The sequence below is a fragment of the Meles meles genome, chromosome 14 (assembly GCF_922984935.1).
Source record: "Meles meles chromosome 14, mMelMel3.1 paternal haplotype, whole genome shotgun sequence".
In the NCBI taxonomy this organism is placed as follows: Eukaryota; Metazoa; Chordata; class Mammalia; order Carnivora; family Mustelidae; genus Meles; species Meles meles.
In genome coordinates, this window is record NC_060079.1 from 22,001,935 (window position 1) to 22,023,167 (window position 21,233).

The 21,233-nt window shown below is 39.1% G+C and overlaps 1 pseudogene; it reads right to left on the bottom strand.

Moving 5' to 3' along the window:
- The window catches only part of LOC123955945, a 47,879-nt pseudogene that overhangs the window by 18,482 nt on the left and 8,164 nt on the right, over positions 1 to 21,233 (bottom strand).

The window sequence follows — 21,233 nt, forward strand, 5'->3', positions numbered from 1 at the left end:
CACTTATAGAGTCAAATTAAACTACAACTAAGGAAGCAAGAATATACAATGAGAAAAAGCCAGTCTCTTCAATTGGTGCTGGGGAAACTGGACAGCGACATGCAAAATAGGTCCAATGAAACTGGACCACTTTCCTACAGTTCACAAAAATAAACTCACAAGTGTGAGAAGAGCACTGGGTGTTATAAGCAACTAATGAATCATTGAACATTACACTAAAAACTAATGATGAATATGTCAGCTAATTGATTTTAAATTTAAAAAAAATAAATATGATGTTAAATTAATAAATAAATAAATTAATTAATTAGAGACCAGAAACTACAAAAATCCTAGAAGAGAATAAAGACAATAATTTCTGTTGACACTGGCCATAGCAACATTTTTCTAAATATCTGTCCTCAGGCAAGAAAAACAAAAGCAAAAATCAACTATTAAAAACAAGTAATCCAATTAAAAATGGACAGAAAACCTGACTAGACATATTTCTGAAGAAGACAAATGGGCAACAAACACATGAAAAGATGCTCAACATCACTTATCAACAGGGAAATGCAAATCAAAACTACAATGAGATACTACTACCCCACACCTGTCAAAATGAATGGCTAAAATCAAGAAACAAGAATTGTTGGCAAGGATGTGTAGAAAAATGTAATCCTCATGCACTACTGGTGGAAATGTAAACTGGTACAGCCACTGTGGAAAACAGTATGGAGGTTCCACAAAAAATTAAAAATAGAGGGGTGCCTGGGTGCCTGGAAGAAAGCCTCTGCGTTCGGCTCAGACCATGATCCCAGAACCCTGAAATCAAGCCCCTCATCGGGCTCTCTGCTCAGCAGGGAGCCTGCTTCCCTTCCCCTCTCTCTCTGCCTGCCTCTCTGCCTACTTGTGGTCTCTGTCTGTCAAATAAATAAATAAAATCTTTTTAAAAAATCCACTTCTTTTAAAAAAAATTAAAAATAGAACTGCCATATGATCCAGTAATTCCAACACTGGGTATTTACCCAAAGATTATGAAAACACTAATTCAATAAGATACGCAACCCCTATGCTTTTTGCAGCATTATTTACAATAACCACAGTATGGAAACAACCCAAGTGTCCATCCATAGATGAATGGATAAAGAAGAGAGAGGATACACACAACACAAAATGGAATATTATTCAGTTATAGAAAAGAATGAAATCTTGCCATTTGCAACAACGTGGATGGATCTAGAGGGCATAATGTTAGGTGAAGTCAGTCAGAGAAAAATAAATGTACTATGATTTCACTTACATGTGGAATTTAAGATGCAAAACAAACAAACAAAGTAAAAAAGAGACAAAGCAAAAAAGAGATCCTTAAATAGAGAATAAACTGATGGTTACCTGGGGGCAGGTGGGAGGGATCAGATGAAATAGGGGAAGAGGATTAAAGAATACATTTATCATGATGAACACTGAGTAATGTATAGAATTGCTGAATCACTATATTGTACACATGAAACTATTAACATTATATGCTAATTATACTGGAATTTTTAAAAAATTTTAAGAGAAAATTACAGGTAATTTGAAGAAGTATTTGTAGTTATTAATTGGCCCTATATCTTCCATGTAATCTTTGTCTAGACAGCAAACGAATTCCACCAGTGACCAGCTGATTTCCTCTTTAGCACTGCTCATTCTCCAACACTGACTTTAAATAGCTGAATAACTGGCCAGGAGAGAAGCAGAAAAATCCCATGACTATTTCTGTTCAGATATCTGTGATTTTTAAAATGTATTCTTTCCTTGGCTTGAGTAAAAATGCCTTCAGCTCAGAGCAATAGCAAGTACTCTCAGTCAGGTTACTTAGATACAAGTCAAATGAACTCCAATGAGTAAAAATTTAATCAGCAAAATGTGTTCACATTCTATTAGTCATTACTCAGACAAAATCAACAAAATGGGGAATCAGAATACATCCAGTAAAAAAATGAGAAAGGAACGCAATTGAAGATTAAGTAGTATTCTACATTTCTCTATTTTAAGACTGAAAAAATTACTCTCAAAGATCTAGTCAGATTTTCAAACTAGATCACTTAAGTGTGATAAACGGAAAAAAAATTTTTTTAAATATGGTACTTTTCTGTAAATTAAAAAGATTATATACCCTCCCTGTCCACACTGACATCTTTGCATAGCTTTCCATTTTCTTCCTGCCTCAGAATAAACTTTCTCTCCCCCAAATAAGAGACCCATCTATAGCTTCCTCCCCCCAGACTGCAACCCAATTTACTCACATGAATTAGGAAAAAATCAAGGTTTTCATAACTATCACTGTGGCTGAAGAGTTAGTCTAGCTTATTTTAAACACGAACAAATGGAAAAACTTACCAGTTTTGTAATGTGATGTGACCAATTTATTTGATCAACAAGAATTTACTAAATCTAAAAGTTACAGTAGACATGATTTGCTAGCTAAACATGATTTGTTAGAATAAAATTTAGCTACTTGTCCAGAAGATTCTCTACTGCCATGGATACTGTGGACTGAATTTCTCTACCCCCTTCAATACACTTTACCCTACATTTGCGACTTCATTAGAAATTCCAGATATGAATTCACTTGGATTATTTCTAAAGAATTAAAAACATCTATGATCAGACCCCAATGACTTCAAAGCCAAACTTTTTTTAAACTTAATTTTATTTTTTCAGTGTTCCAATTCATTGTTTATGCACCACACCCAGTGCTCCATGCAATATGTGCCCTCCTGAATACCCACCACCAGGCTCACCTAGCCCTCCACTCCACGCCCCTCCAAAACCCTCAGTTTGTTTCTCAGAGTCCACAGTCTCTCATGCTTCGTGTCCCCCTCTGATTTCCCCCAATTCACTTTTCCTTTCTTTCTCCTAACGTCTTCCATGTTATTCCTTATGTTCACAAGTGAAACCATAGGATAATTGACTTTCTCTGCTTGACTTATTTCACTCAGCATAATCTCTTCCAGTCCCATCCATGTTGATACAAATACCCCAATATTCACAGCAGCAAGGGCCGCAACCGCCAAACTGTGGAAAGAGCCAAGATGCCCTTCAACGGACTTAATGGATAAAGAAAATGTGGTCCATATATACAATGGAGTATTATGTCTCCATCAGAAAGGATGAATACCCAACTTTGTATCAAAGCCAAACTTTTCTGAACTTAGAAGTTGTCTTCAATTTGTAAACTGATTGAATTCTTAAACACACACACACATACACAAAACCTTTGTAAATTAGTTATTTGGAAACCAGTATTTCAATTTTCCTTAGAAATGGGGTTTTGGGGTGTCTGGGTGGCTCAGTGGGTTAAAGCCTCTGCCTTCGGCTCAAGTCATGATCCCAGGGTCCTGGGATCGAGCCCGCATCGGGCTCTCTGCTTAGTGGGGAGCCTGCTTCCTCCTCTCTCTCTCTCTGCCTACCTCCCTGTCTACTTGTGATCTATCTGTCAAATAAATAAATAAAATCTTTAAAACAAAACAAACAAAAAAAAGAAATGGAGTTTTATGTTCATCATCACTAGCCATTAGGGAGATTCAAATTAAAACCACATTGAGATACCACCTTATACCAGTTAGAATGGACAAAATTAGCAAGACAGGAAACAACGTGTGTTGGAGAGGTTGTGGAGAAAGGGGAACCCTCTTACACTGTTGGTGGGAATGCAAGTTGGTGCAGCCACTTTGGAGAATAGTGTGGAGATTCCTCACGAAAATAAAAATAGAGCTTCCCTATGACCCTGCAATTGCACTGCTGGGTATTTACCCCAAAGATACAGATGTAGGGAAAAGAAGGGCCATCTGTACCCCAATGTTTATAGCAGCAATGGCCACGGTCGCCAAACTGTGGAAAGAACCAAGATGCCCTTCAGCGGATGAATGGATAAGAAAGATGTGGTCCATATACACGATGGAGTATTATGCCTCCATCAGAAAGGATGATTACCCAACTTTTGTAGCAACATGGACGGGACTGGAAGAGATTATGCTGAGTGAAATAAGTCAAGCAGAGAGAGTCAAGTATCATATGGTTTCACTTATTTGTGGAGCATAACAAATAACATGGAGGACATGGGGAGATGGAGAGGAGAAGGGAGTTGAGGGAAATTGGAAGGGGAGATGAACCATGAGAGACTATGGACTCTGAAAAACAATCTGAGGGTTTTGAAGGGGCGGGGGGTGGGAGGTTGGGTGAGCCAGGTGGTGGGTATTAAGGAGGGCACGTATGGCATGGAGCACTGGGTGTGGTGCAAAAACAATGAATATTGTTACTCTGAAAAGAAATTTAAAAAAAAAATGAACATCAGACCTTAAAAAAAAAAGAAATGGGGTTTTATATAGTTGTATTAAAAATTTCAGGTCTGTCGGAAAAGCCTAACAAATCAAGATAAGTGCAATTCTTTACTGCTAAACTCAACTTTCCTAAGGAACTGCACTGATGTTGAATTTACTTCAAAATACAACCTTGGTTTGTAAGTAAACAGCCTTTCGGGTTATTTCCTGATTATCACATTCCTTCACTATATCCTTATTCTTCATGTGTCATGTAAGTATTTTCTGTTCCTCGGTTTGGTTCAGAAAACTGCACACCTGAGGCAGGGTCTTCCTCCAATATGATGGTGGGTTTATGTTTGGGACACCAGTTTTATTTTATTTATTTTAGGATTATTTATTTATTTATTGGACAGAGAGACACAGAGAGAGAGAGAGGGAACACAAGCAGGGAGAGTAGGAGAGGGAGAAGCAGGCTTTCCGCCAAGCAGGGAACCTGATATGGGCCTTGATCCCAAGACCTTGGGGTCATGACTTAAGCCAAAGGCAGATGCTTAATGACTGAGCCTCCCAGGCACCTAGGACACCAGTTTTAGATGGCTGCAAATCTCTGGAGAGTAAAGGGGAAAGACCGAGGTCTGTTATCTCCATTCTTTCTTCTTTTATTGTTTAAGATTTTATTTATTTATTTCTCAGAGAGAGCATAAGTGGGACAATGGGAGTAGGGAGGAGAGGCAGAGGAACACAGGAGGCAAATACTTAACTGATTAAGCCACCCAGGGTCCCAGCTCCATTCTTTTCTGTGGGAGATCCACTGCACCCTGTCCATTGGCACCTCTTCTTGCTCAAATAACAGGATCCTCTCTTCACCTGGCCCATTTAGCAGAATCTCAACACAGACATTATTAGAGTTTCCTAAGAGTTTTGGTTACTCAGGGTCCCAAACAAACTTTAAGTAGAAAGTCTCCCTCTTACGACTTGTTCTTTTTTCTACTTAGACCCCAGAAGAAAGACAGTTACCTAAAGAAGCTTACAATCTTTTATGGAAACCTCTAACTGCTACCAATGCTCTCTATTACCTTTTGGTACTCAGATCAGTCAAGTCAACTTACCCCTTGGCATTGCTGTCGTCAGAGGATCCTATGAAGGAATCCATAATACTGTCAAAAAGTAAAAAACATACAAAAATTAACATCATTTTGGAAAGCAATCAGGTTCCTTTTCCTGATAGAATTTTAGGACATGACAAATAAAATCACGAGGAAACATGACAGAAACAACAGGAAGTTTCAGGGTATAGCAACGGAACCTCTGAGACAGACTCTCAGCTGTTTCTTTGTTCACTGGAAAAAGAAGGAATTAAGGGAGGTGTAGTTTTTGTGATTATACCACCTTTCTTCTCCATTTTGTCAACCATTCATACATTCTGGAATCAACTTGAGATATGTGAATGATCTGCCATAGGCACAGGGAGGTGGATCCAGGTAATAGGTAGCAAAGGACACAGAAATAAAGAAACTGTCAAAACAATTAATATTCCAGTGTGAAGGGCTCTGGCCATCATTTGGTATAGAAGAAATAAACAAGAATGTTTAAAGGATTTTTCTGAAGTGAAAACAGAACAAGTGTTCAGAATGATTTTTCTCTCAGATCATCACAAAGAGGTATCTGGTTAAGTTATCCAAAGTCAAGACTTCCTGCCACCAAACTCCTGGGTTGGATAACTTAATCTCCCTACAGTTTAACTTTCTCACCTGTAAAATAAGACACACTGAAAATGCACTTTGCATGTGTCTACTTCATAAACTCATGCTGAAGTTCACCATCGCACAAACATTACAAGTTTTTAGGCAGCCTGCCCTCTTCACCAAATGTTATATCAAAAATACCAATGTCACAAATATGAAAAAAAAAAATCAGTGACAACAACATAAAAAGACAATATTTACGTTTCAAAAACACTTCAAGATTTCCAAAGTACTACATTCCCATAATTTCCTGGGAAATATTGGATTTCTATCCATATGATGCTCTTCCTTCAAAACTACAGAAATTAAACTAAAGTATAGATTTAAAAAACTAACAATAGCACAAACCCCGTGAGTCTCCAAGGAGATACAGCTGTCCCTTAACTAGCAGACAGGAAAAGGCTGCTATAGGCAGTCTTGAGGAGCTGAGTGGAATGGAAAATTTTAAGTTCTGTTCTTGCCTCTCCCTAGAGATAGTCACTGCCGTTCTTAGTAGCAACTACCCAGAAGTAATTAGAATAAAATTTGGGGAGCATTAGGTTAGTTAATGAAAGCAGGGAGGCTGAAGAGCAATCCTTGGGCTTTTACCTCTCCCCTACCTCCAAGGCCAAGGTGAACAAACTAGAAGGCTACCTTCTCCAACGCTGCTTTTGTCCAGGACCTTAAAGGTGATGTACCCTGGCTACAGAAATTACCTGGGTCGCAGTGTTTCACTGTTCTGCAGACTCTCTGTCCCCAGGCTATCACCCTCATGTTAAATACACTGAGAAAGATATACCTTAGGTCCCAGCTTTGAACAAGGATGACTTGTATTACCTCATCCAAAAGAGGATACTTTTGAAAGTGGAACAGACATGCTAATAATAATTACGCTTTGAGACCAGCTACAGACTGAAATTGTCCCAAGCAAATCATTAGCCCTTCCCTAATACCAGTTACCAGACGGGGGGGGAGGGGGGGGGTCAATGGCCACAAGGAATGTAAGATCACAAATCAAAATAAAGAGATACCCGAGAAGTACAATCACGGAAAACAAAATACAACAAACTGAACAACATATACCATCTGAAACAGATCATACGGACCACTGGATCATACGGACCAAGATTTTAAGTAAGCGTTAGAAATACCGTTAAAGGGCACCTGGGTGGCTCAGTGGGTTAAGCCTCTGCCTTCAGCTCAGGTCATGATCTCAATGTCCTGGGATCGAGCCCCACACATCAGGCTCTCTGCTTGGCGGGGAGCCTGCTTCTCCCTCTCTCTCTGCCTGCCTCTCTGCCTACTTGAGATCTCTCTCTGTCAAATAAATAAATAAAATCTTTAAAAAAAAAAGAAAAGAAATACCCTTTTAAAGGTACAAGGGAAGAGGATAGTAAGTGAAATGAAAATAAGAAATCCTAAGGAAAAACCTAAGCAAAATAAGTCAGTCAGAGAAAGACAAATACCATATGATTTCACTCACATGTGGAATTTAAGAAACAAAATAGGGGGAAGGGAAGAAAAAATAAGATGAAAATTGAGAGGGAAGCAAACCTTAAGAGATGCTGAGCTCTAATAAATAAACTAAGGGTTTTTGGAAGGGAGGTGGGTGGAGGGAAGGGATAATTGCATGACGGGCATCAAGGAAGCCACTTGATGCAATGAGTACTGGGTGTTAAAACTGATAAGTCATGAAATTCTACTCCTGAAACTAAAAAGAAACAAAAACAAAAAGACTGAGACCAGGAAAGGTCTAGTAAAACACCTGAAGGCATAAAGTGAATGACAGTTTTTTTACCATAAGGCCAGGATTCTACCCTCTGCTTGCTTATACGCTCATAAAGGTAACTTCTAAACACACACAGACACATAGACACACACACACACACACACACACACACACACACACACACACACACAAGAGGGTATCTTAAACTTAAAAGTCTAATTGTTGAAATAAAGAATCATTTCATGGGATACATAGTAGTTTGGATACATGTGAAAAGCAAATTAATCTGGAGTTGGAAGACAAGGTTGAGACACCAGAAAATAGCAGGAAAAAAATAGAACATACAAAAGAAAAGCCAGTTGATACGAAGGATAAAAACAGATCTCCAACACTTGGATTATAGACATCTAAGAAAAAAAAATTTGAAAAATAAATTTCTTAAACTTAAAGAAAGAGTATCACAAAAGTGATATTTAAGTGGTAATTTATTAAGTGCCAGGCACTGTCCAGATGTTTCACAGATATTTCAATTGGTCCTCATTACAACTCTTGCAAAGGTAACTATTATTATTTGTTTTAACCAATTCACAGATCTTGAAGAGTCATAGGTCTCTAACATCTAGCATGCTGATTTGCAAGCCACTCATCACTAATAAAAATCTGTGACCTTCCCTGTGGTAATTAACAGTGTTTCACATATTGACTGAGATAGGGCAACTAAAGCCCCTATAGTGGCCATCTCAAAATGGTCACCTCCCCAAAAAGGACAGAGCAGCCCTAATAGGGCATCCAGGTGTCCCAGAGGAGAAGCTAAAAGTGGCTGTGACTCAGCAAAGGAAACAGTCAACAAAACTAAAAGCAACCTACAGAACGGGAGAAGATATTTGCAAATGTCTTATCAGATAAGGGCTAGTATCCAAAATCTATAAAGAACTTATCAACCTCAACACCAAAAAAACCAAAAACAAAAACAAAAAATCTGGTCAAGGAATGGGCAGAAGACATGAACAGACATTTCTCCAAAGAAGACATACAAATGGAGAACAGACACATGAAAAAATGCTGAGCGTCACCCAGCACCAGGAAAATGCAAATCAAACCAGAATGAGATACCACCTTACACCAATCAGACTGGCTAAAATTAACAACTCCAGAAAGAATAGAAGTTGGCAAGGATGCAGAGAAAAGGGAACCCTCTTATACTGGTGGTGGACATGCAAACTGGTGTAGGCACTCAGAAAAACAGTGTGGAGGTTCCTCAAAAAGTTTAAAATAGAACTACCCTATGACCCAGGCATTGCACTAGTAGGCATTTATCCAAAAGATACAAACATAATGATTGGAAGGAGTATGCACCCCAGTGTTTATAGCAGCTAAGTCCACAGTAGCCAAACTATGGAAAGATCCCAGATGTCTTACAACAAAGGAATGGATAAAGAGGTGGTGCATATGTATACAGTGGAATATTACTCAGCCACCAAAAAGAATGAAATCTTGCTGTTTGCAATGACATGGATGGAACTGGAGGGGATTATGCTAAGCAAAATAAGTCTACCAAAAAAAAGCCAATTATCATATGATTTCACTCCTACGTGGAAATTAAGAAACAAAACAGATGAACATAGGGGAAGGGAAGGAAAAAATTAGATGAAATCAGAGAGGGAGACCAATTGTAAGAGACTCTTAACTCTAGGAAACAAACTGAGGGTTGCTGGATGGGAGGTAGGTCAAGGGATAAGGTAGACGGGGGGATGGGGTAGCTGGGAGATGGGCATTAATGAGGGCAGTCGATGGAATGAACACTAGCTGTTATTTGAAACTGATGAATCACTAAATTCTACCTCTGAAACCAATACTATACTGTATGTTAATTAAATTGAATTTAAATTTTAGAGAAAGTGGCTGTGGCTACCACATGCATATTATTACTGGCATACTGCCTACGCTGTAGTATTTTAAATAAATTATAAGCATAAAATAAGATCTTTAAATTGTGAGTTTGTCAAATTTCATTTATATATAGTTTACATTAATCATGAAAGAAAGCGTACATGTATTCCTTATTCTATTAACCAAGGCTGAGAATTATCCTTAAAATTTAGTAAATTTAAGGCTTATTACTTACTTATTATTTTTTCGAAGCATGAACCAGAGATATAAATGGCTCTTCTTTAATCTCTGCATGTTATTATCTTGGGATTGTATTTAATCTACAATTAATCTAAAAAAAGGAAAGGCACATAGTAAATTCAGTATTTTTAAAACACATAAGATATTTGTCCAATTAGAAAGTCACACACAGAACTTATTAGGAATGGATCAGCATTTCTCAAGTCTTGAATCAACAAACTTATAAAATCTACAATGCTGTACAATTTTATCAATCCGGTGAAATGTGCATTTTATATTTTCCCCTCAGTATTTTATTCTGGGTTGAGAAATAGAAGAAAAGTTTTTTGAATGTACAATAAGTTTAATTCAAAGACAGGATACTTTAAAGATTGTTCTCTTGCTACATAGGACCCAGGAAGGGAAACAAACTCATTTCAAATCAATTTTATATTATCACAGGGATTTATGATCTTTCCATCCTGAAATATTCTGTAGCATAAATCAAAGGGTGGGAAAGCAAAGATGCATCCTTCAACATTGCACAGAACAATCTGTGTCATGCAAGAAAACTAGAAGTCACTGGAGAATAAGATATTGCCAAGTTAACGTGGCAATCCAAGTTGTCAAGGAGACAGGCTGAAATGTGCCACAAGGCCTAAATTCTGGACAAGGAGAAAAAAATGAAAATAAATTAAAAAATATTTTCATGGGGCACCTGGGTGGCTCAGTGGGTTAAAGCCTCTGCCTTTCGCTCAGGTCATGATCCCAGGGTCCTGGGATCGAGCCCCACATCGGGCTCTCTGCTTGGCAGGAAGCCTGCTTCCTCCTCTCTCTCTCTCTGCCTGCCTCTCTCCCTACTTGTGATCTCTATCTGTCAAATAAATAAATAAAATCTTAAAATATATATATATATATTTTCATAAATAGGTCAATTTGGGCATAAATGTTGATGATGAGTTTGGGTGTGAGAGCCAACCGCCTGTAAATTCCGTACCTACAAGAAATAGCACCTCATGGGCAGTGGGAGTAGGAAGCCCAAAGCTCTGAGGTTGCTCCATCTGTTCCAGAGGTGGCCAGGAAGGGGTGGACCAAGGCAGAGCCGCATATTTAAGGGTACTCCTACCCTGCAAAGCTCAGATCTGCTTGCCTGCAGGCAGGGCGGCTTGCGAGGGGCCAAAGCAGAAGGGTGGTAGACACAGAAAGACTAGGATATTGTCACTTGAAAACAAATTTTCCTAAATGGGAGGAAACATTACTAGAGATACTAATAGCAGGGTTCTTTCTTCCTGCCTTCCAGGATGATGCCTTTAACTCTTTTCCTTTTTTATTTTTATTTCCCCAAACCAAGCCCATTAAGTCAAATCTTGCCCCAATTCCTGGCCAGCAACAAGGTTACTGCTATTTGGTCCTATATTGACCGAGTGCACGCCCATAACCCATCCATACACCCTCACCCCACAGTCCCTCCACCTCTGGTTCCCTGAGGGTGAGAAGGTTCTGGGAGGTCCCCAGGAAAAAACAAACATTTATTAATGCTCCCCACAGCTCAGCACAAGGCAAAACCTCCCGTCTGTGGCCACAAAGACCCCCTTCCTTTACCCTCCCCCATCCTCCAGCCCTCCCTCTAGAATATTATATTCTTTTTACTCTCAGTGAGGATGAAGGGCAACGTTAGTCAACATAGAAAGTAGAGTATAGGATACCCTTGTCTGGAGAGCCCTCCACCCCTAGCTCCTTACCTGTTGCTTGTAACAAGCCAGTAGTGCAATAAGAGTTCCGTGTCCATGGCAACCCCAAACAACACATTCTTGGTGGTCCTGGGATAGTAGTAGAGTGGGGAATACAATGAACTTGGTTCCACACGGATTCCAGTTGGTCCTGAGTTTGCAGTAGTAGAGTGGGGTATACCGTGAACTTGGCTCCAGGCTATAGGGTCTTAAAAATAGATGCAGTTCTCCTTGAAGATGGGGAATGGGGGAATACCAAGATCAAAGATCTGAGGAGGATAATCTCACAGCAGATTGTCTCATCTTATACCTTTTATTTTGCAAGAAAGAGAATGAATCAGAGGGCTGAATGTTTTCTGGATAACCCTAAATTTGACTAAAATAGGCAAGGTTGATACGGGACTCAGGACAAAAATTATTTATGCACGTTAAATTTCATGGGATTGAGAGGAAGCAATCAAATATTAATTTTAGGGGCACCTGGGTGGCTCAGTGGTTAAAGCCTCTGCCTTCGGCTCAGGTCATGATCCCAGGGTCCTGGAATTGATCCCACATCAAGCTCTCTGCTCAGCGGGAAGCCTGCTCCCCCCGCCTCTCTGTCTGCCTCTCTGCCTACTTATTATCTCTATCTGTCAAATAAATAAATAAAATCTTAAAAAAAAAAAAAAAAAGAGTTGCATGCTCTACTGACTGAGCCAGCCAGGCAGCCCTGAAATTAAATATTTTGAGGAATCTTAAGTAAAACTCCAAGTATACATTATACTCTATCCAACATGTCACAGGCATAAAATCACTTTAAATTAGTAATTCAGAGAATCTCTCTAAATCATTGTAACTTCTTGAACTTGCTTTGTTAACAGTTGACTATCTTTTCCAATCTTCCTGTACAAATCAGTAGTTTAACTTCTGATTAACTTGCTGGGACTATACTTAAAAGAAAATCCAAAGAATACACAACATGTCAAAAACACTCCAACTGTAAATTCCTCCTTCTATCAAGATCAGTTAGTTTTTGTTAGAGCATACTAAATATCTGGTTTCCCCTCCCCAACTATTACTTCATGGGATTGAAGGAGAGAAAACAGAAACTTTCTGTAAATACAGACAGCTTTTTATTATAAAATAATTACAAAAGGCATGGCTTAGCATCTTTAAGTCTGCAAATCACCAAATTCAAATTGCCACAAATAATCTACCACCTTAAGGTATTATAATGGATCTTTCTTTTTTTTTTGGATGGCAGATTATTTCTCTAAGGTATGAATAATGATAATTATACAAATATTGTTATGTACATATCAGAATGAAAAATAATGCTTCTCACAAATGCTCACTGGTTCAGAATTCAATCAGCTCCACTTATCTTAAATCAGGAGATCTCTACTCATCATGGATAAATAGGAGGCAGGGCCCAATGTGATTAATGGTATAGAAAAGCACAAGACTACAAAACCCAGAACATCGTTTCCTCTATAGGAAATGGTACATGCAGGGTAAGAAGAGAGAGATAAAAGCATCTATAATGCTCAAATACCTATCAGCAATAACATGCACAGAATAAAGTAAATCTACAGAGAAACAAATAAAACCAGCAAAACCAAACAGACTGCAACGCCTGAGTACCTTTTCTTAAGATCATCAGTCTTCTGTCCCATGAAACTGTCAGTTCCTTCATCAAATTGAATTTGATGCACTGGTCTTGTACTAACTCTACCTGTGGCAGATCTGGCAACTTTCATATCTGATATTATGTTACTGACACTGAAATAAGAAAAAGGTCAAGTGTATTAGAAACTGTAGCTACAGGACAGTAATAAACATTCTGATACACGAGATTCCTATTATTTAATTCATAAGATTCCTATTATTTAATTCATATTTTATTTCCATGTACTGTAACAGCACAAAGCATTATGTTTAAATGAAAGATTATATGTCATATGTTAATTCACATCCCACAGACCACTAAGATTTATATTTCTTTTTGAAATATAACTTTTGAAGGTATTCTTCAGAAATGTTCATTTTTTTTTTTAAAGATTTTATTTATTTATTTGACAGATCACAAGTAGGCAGAGAGGCAGGCAGAGAGAGAGGAGGAAGCAGGCTCCCTGCTGAGCAGAGAACCAGATGCGGGGCTCGATCCCAGGACCCTGGGATCATGACCTGAGCCGAAGGCAGAGGCTTTAACCCACTGAGCCACCCAGGCATTCCCAGAAATGTTCATTTAAAACATAAAAGTGTCACTCTGATGTGACACTATTAAAAAAAAAGTGTCACTTATGAAAAAGTATCAGATATCTGAAGTAGTATATCAACTTCAAACTTGGCATAAAATAATGAGAGGCAGAGTGAGGAGGTGTCTGCTAAAACATAAGGATAAGAGCAAAAGTGAAGGAAACAGGCCTGAACATAATCATACTGTACATAAGACCAGCAAATTATTTAACAGGAAAAAATTAATATTCTCACAAAAGAAACTGTCTTATTCTTTTACTTGTTTTTACTATTCTGTCTTATTCTTCTACTTGTTTTTAATCACAATACTGAATTTATCATTTCTTTTTCAGGGACAAGAACTCATGTAACTTTGAGAAAGAAAAATTTAAACCATTCCATTGATCTTCGAAAGACTGCAATCTTACTTAACATGTCAGTTTTTTTTAAAAATTACCAATATTCCACCTATGAGAAATATTTAATGTACAAATTGATATACTGTGCACATTATTCACCAGTCACATGAAAAGAATCTATTTTGAAAAAGCAGCATTACCGACAGAACTATTTGATTCACTAACCTAATTTTAGTTCTTTCTCCATCTTTCTGTGCCTTTGAGACTTCCTCATGCTGCTGGAGTTGCCTGAGCAGCTCTGACTTGGTTGTCTGCTTATCAAAAGGGAGAAAATCTGCAACAGCAGATGCTGCTGCTTCCAACTCAGGACTCACGGACTTGGTTCTAACAAAGAAAATTAAAAACAAGAAAAAAAGGCATTACCTATTATGCCATTAGTTTAGTGGAAAGTAAAATGATTCTTTTCCAGAGAAAACTTTTTTTGTCATTCCAAAAAATCCATTTCTGACAAAATCAATTATTTTTAAATATTTGGCTTTTTTTTAAGTAGGTACCACACCCAGCCTGGGGCTCAAACTTATGACCTTGAGAGTCAAGATCAGGAGTCACATGCTCAATCCAGAGAGCTACCCAGGTTCCCTAGGTACTGCTTTTTTGTTTTTAAGATTTTGTTGATTTATTTGACAGAAAGATATAGCAAGAGACTCTTCCAAAACCTTGCCACATTCCCATAGAGAGAGGGACTCCATGTTCCCTCCCCTTGAAACCAGAGCGAACTGTGACTGCCTCGATGAACACAATGATAAGAGATGATGCACGGTGACTTGCAAGCCTAGGTCATATAAGATGACACAGCTTTGGTTTGGCTCTTTTGAGATGTCTGTCCCTGGAACTCAGCTAGCAGGTTATGGAGAGGCCTTGGCTCAGTGTTCCGGCAAAAAGCCCCAAACATGGTCTCAACCAGGAGCTAGCACCAGCCCCTGGAAAGTGCGTGAGCGAAACTTCCCCTTGCGCTGGCCCTCACTACTGCCGAGTGGGGCCGACACGGCTACCTCCACCACGCTCTGCTCAAGCCGTGGGATGGTCCGTTAAGCCCCAACACGTAACTGGAAGATTTTGGTATCTAGAAGTTGGGTGCTACTGTAACAAAAAACCTAAAATGTATGGGAAACCTTTGGGTATTAGGCAGTGGGTGGAAACAGGAAAGACCCTGAGGCAAGTATACATAAGAGACTAGGGCCTCAAAGAGACTTAGAGCCAGAGGGCCCTCAAAGCTGCTGTGAGGGAGAACTTTAGGAAAATCAACATTACTGGAAGCTGCAGGAAAGGGGACTTCTGTTGAGCAACACTGTTGTTTCTAGTAACATGGAAAACAGGAAATACACCCAGGGAATTGGGTAAGCCAGTCTAAGGAGACTTCCAATGCAGAAGGTGCCTCTTGGCTTCTTAGTCGCGGATGGTAAAATTCAAGAACACAGAGAGAAGAAAAAACTGCACCATATAAAGGAACCAAGATCTGCAGGAATCAAAAATAAAACATTTTTCCTTCTTAGCTCCTCCAGGAAGGAAATGATGCTAAAATTCAGAAATGGCTTCTGATATGATCTCACTGATATGTGGAATTTAAGAAAGAAGGCCGAGGATCATAGGGGAAGAGAGGAAAAAATGAAACAAGATGAAACCAGAGAGGGAGACAAACCATAAGACTCCTAATCACAGGAAATAAAACTAAGGGTTGCTGGAGGAGAGGGGATAGAGGGATGGGGTTATTGGGTGATGGATATTGGGGAGGGCATGTGTTGTAATGAGCACCGGGTATTATATTAACACGGATGAATCATAGGCCTGTACCCCTGAAACAAATAGTATATTATCTGTTAATTAATTAAATTTAAATAAAATTAAAAAAAGAAATAGCTTCTGAAGAGAGATCAAATTCAGTGCAGTGTCAGGAAAACACTGTTTAATGATACAGCCATGGGTATCACTACAAAACCCCTTGTTAAAATCTTAGATTTTTTTAAAAAGATTTTATTTTTAAGTAATCTCTATACCCAACATGGGGCTCAAATTCACAACCCTGAGATCAAGAATTCCATGCTCAGGAAATTTGGGTGGCTCAGACAGTTAATCATCTGCCTTCAACTCAGGTCACGATCCCAGGGTCCTGGGATTGAGCCCATATGAACCCTGCATCAGGGTCCCTGCTCAACAGGGAGCCTGCTTCTCCCTCTCCTGCTCCCCCTACTTGTGCTCTCTCATTCTATCAAATAAATAAAATCTTTAAAAAAAAAAATTTCATGCTTTTCCAACTAAGCCAGAATTTCATGCTCTACCAACTAAGCCAGTCAGGCTCCCCAAGATCTTAGGAAGATTTAAAATGGTGCCTTAGGGAGCCTATGAACAGACAACAGGAATTCTAAGAAACTAATAAGTGTGGTCCCACAGGCTTACACAGGGAGCTCAGTGCAGAATAGGACTTAGGTTCTCAGACAATGACCTAAGGCACCCTGGAGCACCACAGGGAAACACAGCCATCAGTCAGTGACCGTGCAAACTACTAAGTCAAGGTGGTTCCCAGTGTTAACACTAGACCACCGCATTCCTTTTGATGATATATTTTTGTGAAGATGCTTTTCTGGCAGTTGCTATGATACAAAAGCAAGTAACCCCCCCCCCCACAATCAATATGAAACAGGAAAGTATCCAATCTCATCCAGTATGAGTCCTAGGTTATACCATAAAAACAACACAAATTCTTTCTGGCTCACTTTCTCTTGAGACACTTACCTTTGGAACCCAGATGCTACGCAGTGAGAAAGCCCAGGTCGCAGAGTCCTGCGCTAAGGTCTTAGCTAACAGCTAGCTTCAACTGTCAGAGCTATGAATGAGCAAACCTTTAACTGATTCCAGCCCCTGGACTTCCAAGTCTTCCAAGGGAGGAAAGCACAGAGCAGAGATTAGCCTTTTCCACTGTGTCCTGTCCAAACTGCTTGACCCACAGAATCCATGAGCCTTAAAAATGGTTGTTTTATGCCACTCAATTTTGGAGTAATTGCTATGCAGTCACACTAACTTCATCAACAGCTGTTTAATACATAATACAAATAAAAAACTAAAATCAGGTCATACATGGAGCCATGACAGTCATCATGAGTCAAAGATGATTAACCCAAATCTGTGCATCTGGGATCCCTTAGAAAAAGAAGGCGGGGAATAAAATCATTAGATACATTAAAAACAATTTTTTAATTAAGTAAATTCTATGCCCAATGTGCGGTTCAAACTCAGGGCCCCAAGATCAAGCACTATATGCTCTGCTGACTAAGCCAGCCAATGGACCCTAAAAGGTACATTTTTATTTTATTTTAAAAAAAGATTTATTTATTTTAGAGAGAGAGCGCAAATGGGGGGAAGCAGAGGAAGAGGAACAAGCAGACTCCATGCTGAGCATACAGCCCGATGCAGGGCTTGATCTCACAACCCCTAGATCATGAACCTAGCCAAAACTAAGAGTCTGAGGCTCAATGAACCGTGCCACCTGGGAACCCCTAAAAGATAAATTTTTAAAACAAATGTATCTCGTTCACCAATATTTTGATGTAGGACCAAAGCTTTTCTTTGAACAGAAATTCCAACATGTATCTTTTATATATGCACTGCACCATAGAATATCCTCCGAGTTCCAATTTTGGTTTCTTTAAAGCGGAAACTCAGATCAAGAACTTAAAAAGGCTTACAAAGCATTCTAAGTGCAGAATTTTCTTACATTTTTCTGCTTGTCTCATTCATACCTAATTGGAAAGGAATTAAAAAAAATCTTTTCTGAGTCTTTGCAAAATATTCAACTTATTTTAACCATTTCTATAATAAATAATTAAATTATATAATTGTAATAAAAAACCACAATGGGTCACAAACAGGTCTAGAAGCTTAAAAAAAAAAAACCTCTCAATAAAGATATATATATATATATATATATATATATATATGCATGTATATCTATATCATCTAAATTCTATATACTTTTACTTACTATTTTTGTTTTAGTTTGTTTCTAAAAAGGAGGAGAAAGATGGGGCACCTGGCTGGTTTAGTCAGTAAAGCATCTGACTCTTGATCTCAGGGTTGTGGGTTTGTCCACATTGGGTACAGAGATTATTTAACAATGAATAAATAGAGGAGAGGGGGTACCTAGGACAGGTATACACTGAATTAGCTTATTCTCTACCACCCAATTACACATTCCAAGAATAGTTTTGATACAATGGGATACAAAACAGAAAGCAATAAGTTTCATAAAAATATTAAGTCATTCTGGAAAGTAGAAAACTACATTAGTAGGAGCCTGGGTGGCTCAGTCATTAAGCGTCTGCCTTTGGCTCAGGTCATGATCCTGAGGTCCTGGGATGGAGCCTCACATTGGGCTCCCTGCTCAGCATGAAGCCTGCTTTTCCCTCTCCCACTCCCTCTGCATGTTCCCTCTATTGCTATGTCTCTCTCTGTTAAAAATCTTTAACTAAAAAAAAATCTATATTAGCTGCTGATTCTGCTAAGAGACGTCAAAGATGGGGTTTTTTAAGCCACAAACCTTATTACTATTTGAATCGATGACATCATCTGTGCAAGACTCACCATTATTTAAGTATCATTAAAACAAAACATTGCCATCTAAACTACAACACAATGCGAAAACATTATTAGAATCAGTGAAATAGGGGTGCTTGGGTGGCTCAGGAGTTAAGCATCTGCCTTTGGCTCAGGTCATGATCCCAGTGTCCAGGACACTGGGATCCAGCCCTATATCTGGCTCCCTGCTGAACAGGAAGCCTGCTTCTCCCTCTTCAGCTTCCCCATGGCTGTGTTCCTTCTCTTGCTATCTCTCTCATAAATAAATAAAATCTGGGGGCGCCTGGGTGGCTCAGTGGGTTAAGCATCTGCCTTCAGCTCAGGTCATGATCTCAGGGTCCTGGCATCGAGTCCCGCATCGGGCTCTCTGCTCAGCAGGTGGCCTGCTTCCTCCTCTCTCCCTGCCTGCCTCTCTGCCTACTTGTGATCTCTTTCTCTGTCAAATAAATAAATAAAATCTTTAAAAATAAATAAATAAATAAATAAAATCTTAAAAAAAAAGAATCAGTACTCTTTTCACAAGTACAAGTAGTTACAATATTCCGAGGAAACCACATAAGCTGAGAGCACTGATAATTACTGGTCAAAGGAAGTCATATAAAACAGTTGTAATCAACATGCTGAACTTCTATGCTCAGTGGAATTTTTAAAATGGAAATTTCAAACCCAGTCCTTCAGAGACATGAGGCTACCTCCAAATCAGGATATAAACAATTTGGTAATTAACAGTTTAAAGACGCAATTAAGTTGCAGTTAATAACACTGATGAATATGTAAGAAAACATGTGGAATTCTCAATTAGATCATAACTCTTTTCCTCTCTAGATTGTATCAGATGTCCCCTTCCTATTTAAAGACTTTTTCCCCCCTTTTTAAAAATTTTTGAGTAGGCCACCCCACCCCCGCCCAGGGTGGAGGCCAACACTGGGCTTTAACTCGTGACCTGGAGATCAAGACCTGAGCTGAGATCAAAAGTCAGATGCTTAATCAACTGAGACACTCGGGCTCCCCTTAATTTTTTTTAAAGATTTTATTTATTTATTTGACAGAGAGAGACAGTGAGAGAGGGAATATAAGTAGGGGAAACAGGAGAGGGAGAACCAGGCTTCCTGAGGAGCAGGGAGCCTGATGTGGGGCTCAATCCCAGGACGCTGGGATCACGACCTGAGCCGAAGGCAGATACTCAGCCCCTGAGCCACCGCCCCAAAGACTTTAAGAAACCTCTAAACCCAAATGGGACTTGAACTCACAACCTCAAGATCAAGGGTCACATGTGTAACCCACTGAGCCAGCCAGGTGCCTCTCCCCTTCCTATTTAAACACAGAAGGCTAACAGTATCTTTCATGTGCTAGAGTCTCTGTGTTTACAGACTAAGTCTTCATGTAGCATCTCCCAGGTCCTCTAATTTCAATTTTTTTTCCTAAAAGAAAAAGGAGTTTCAAAAATTACTTTCAATGTAATTGAAATTCAATTCAATTTACCTCTTCTTTGGGGCATCTTCCAGAGTTTTCTGAAGGCTGCCAAATGTAGCTTCCACATTGTTGAGTTGTCTTCTGCTGGATGGCTTTGTTGTTTGTACATTTACTGTGCTTAACTCAATTTTCATGCCCTTAATAATATCTAACAAGTCATTTTTGTACTCTCCTTTACACTCTCTTGGCTCTCTGTTTCTTTGGAAATCCCACGCGTTGGAGCAGACTGCTCATCTTTCTTGCTATAATTCACACTGTTGGTGCAAAAGTATCTTTGGACATTATTTTTTGTCCTAGAAAGAAGCATTAAAGGAAAAAAAAAAAGAAAAATACAATCCAAAATAAAAAGGAAGGATTCAAAACACTGCTTTTATTTTAAAGTGATTAATTTTTATTTTATTTTATTTTATTTTTTTATTTGTTTATTTACAGCATAACAGTGTTCATTGTTTTGGTATCACACCCAGTGCTCCATGCAGTACGTGCCCTCCCTATTACCCACCACCTGGTTCCTCAACCTCCCACCCCCCCCCCCCGCCCCTTCAAAACCTCTGGTTGTTTTCCAGAGTCCATAGTCTCTCATGGTTCATCTCCCCTTCCAGTTTCCCTCAACTCCCTTCTCCTCTCCATCTCCCCATGTCCACCGTGTTCTTTGTTATGCCCCACAAATAAGTGAGACCATATGATACTTGACTCTCTGCTTGACTTATTTCGCTCAGCATAATCTCTTCCAGTCCCGTCCATGTTGCTACAAAAGTTGAGTATTCATCCTTTCTGATGGAGGCATAATACTCCATTGTGTATATGGACCACATCTCCCTTATCCATTCATCCGTTGAAGGGCATCTTGGTTCTTTCCACAGTTTGGCGACTGTAGCCATTGCTGCAATAAACATTGGGGTACAGATGGCCCTTCTTTTCACTACATCGGTATCTTTGGGGTAAATACCCAGCAGTGCAAAGATTCTCAACAA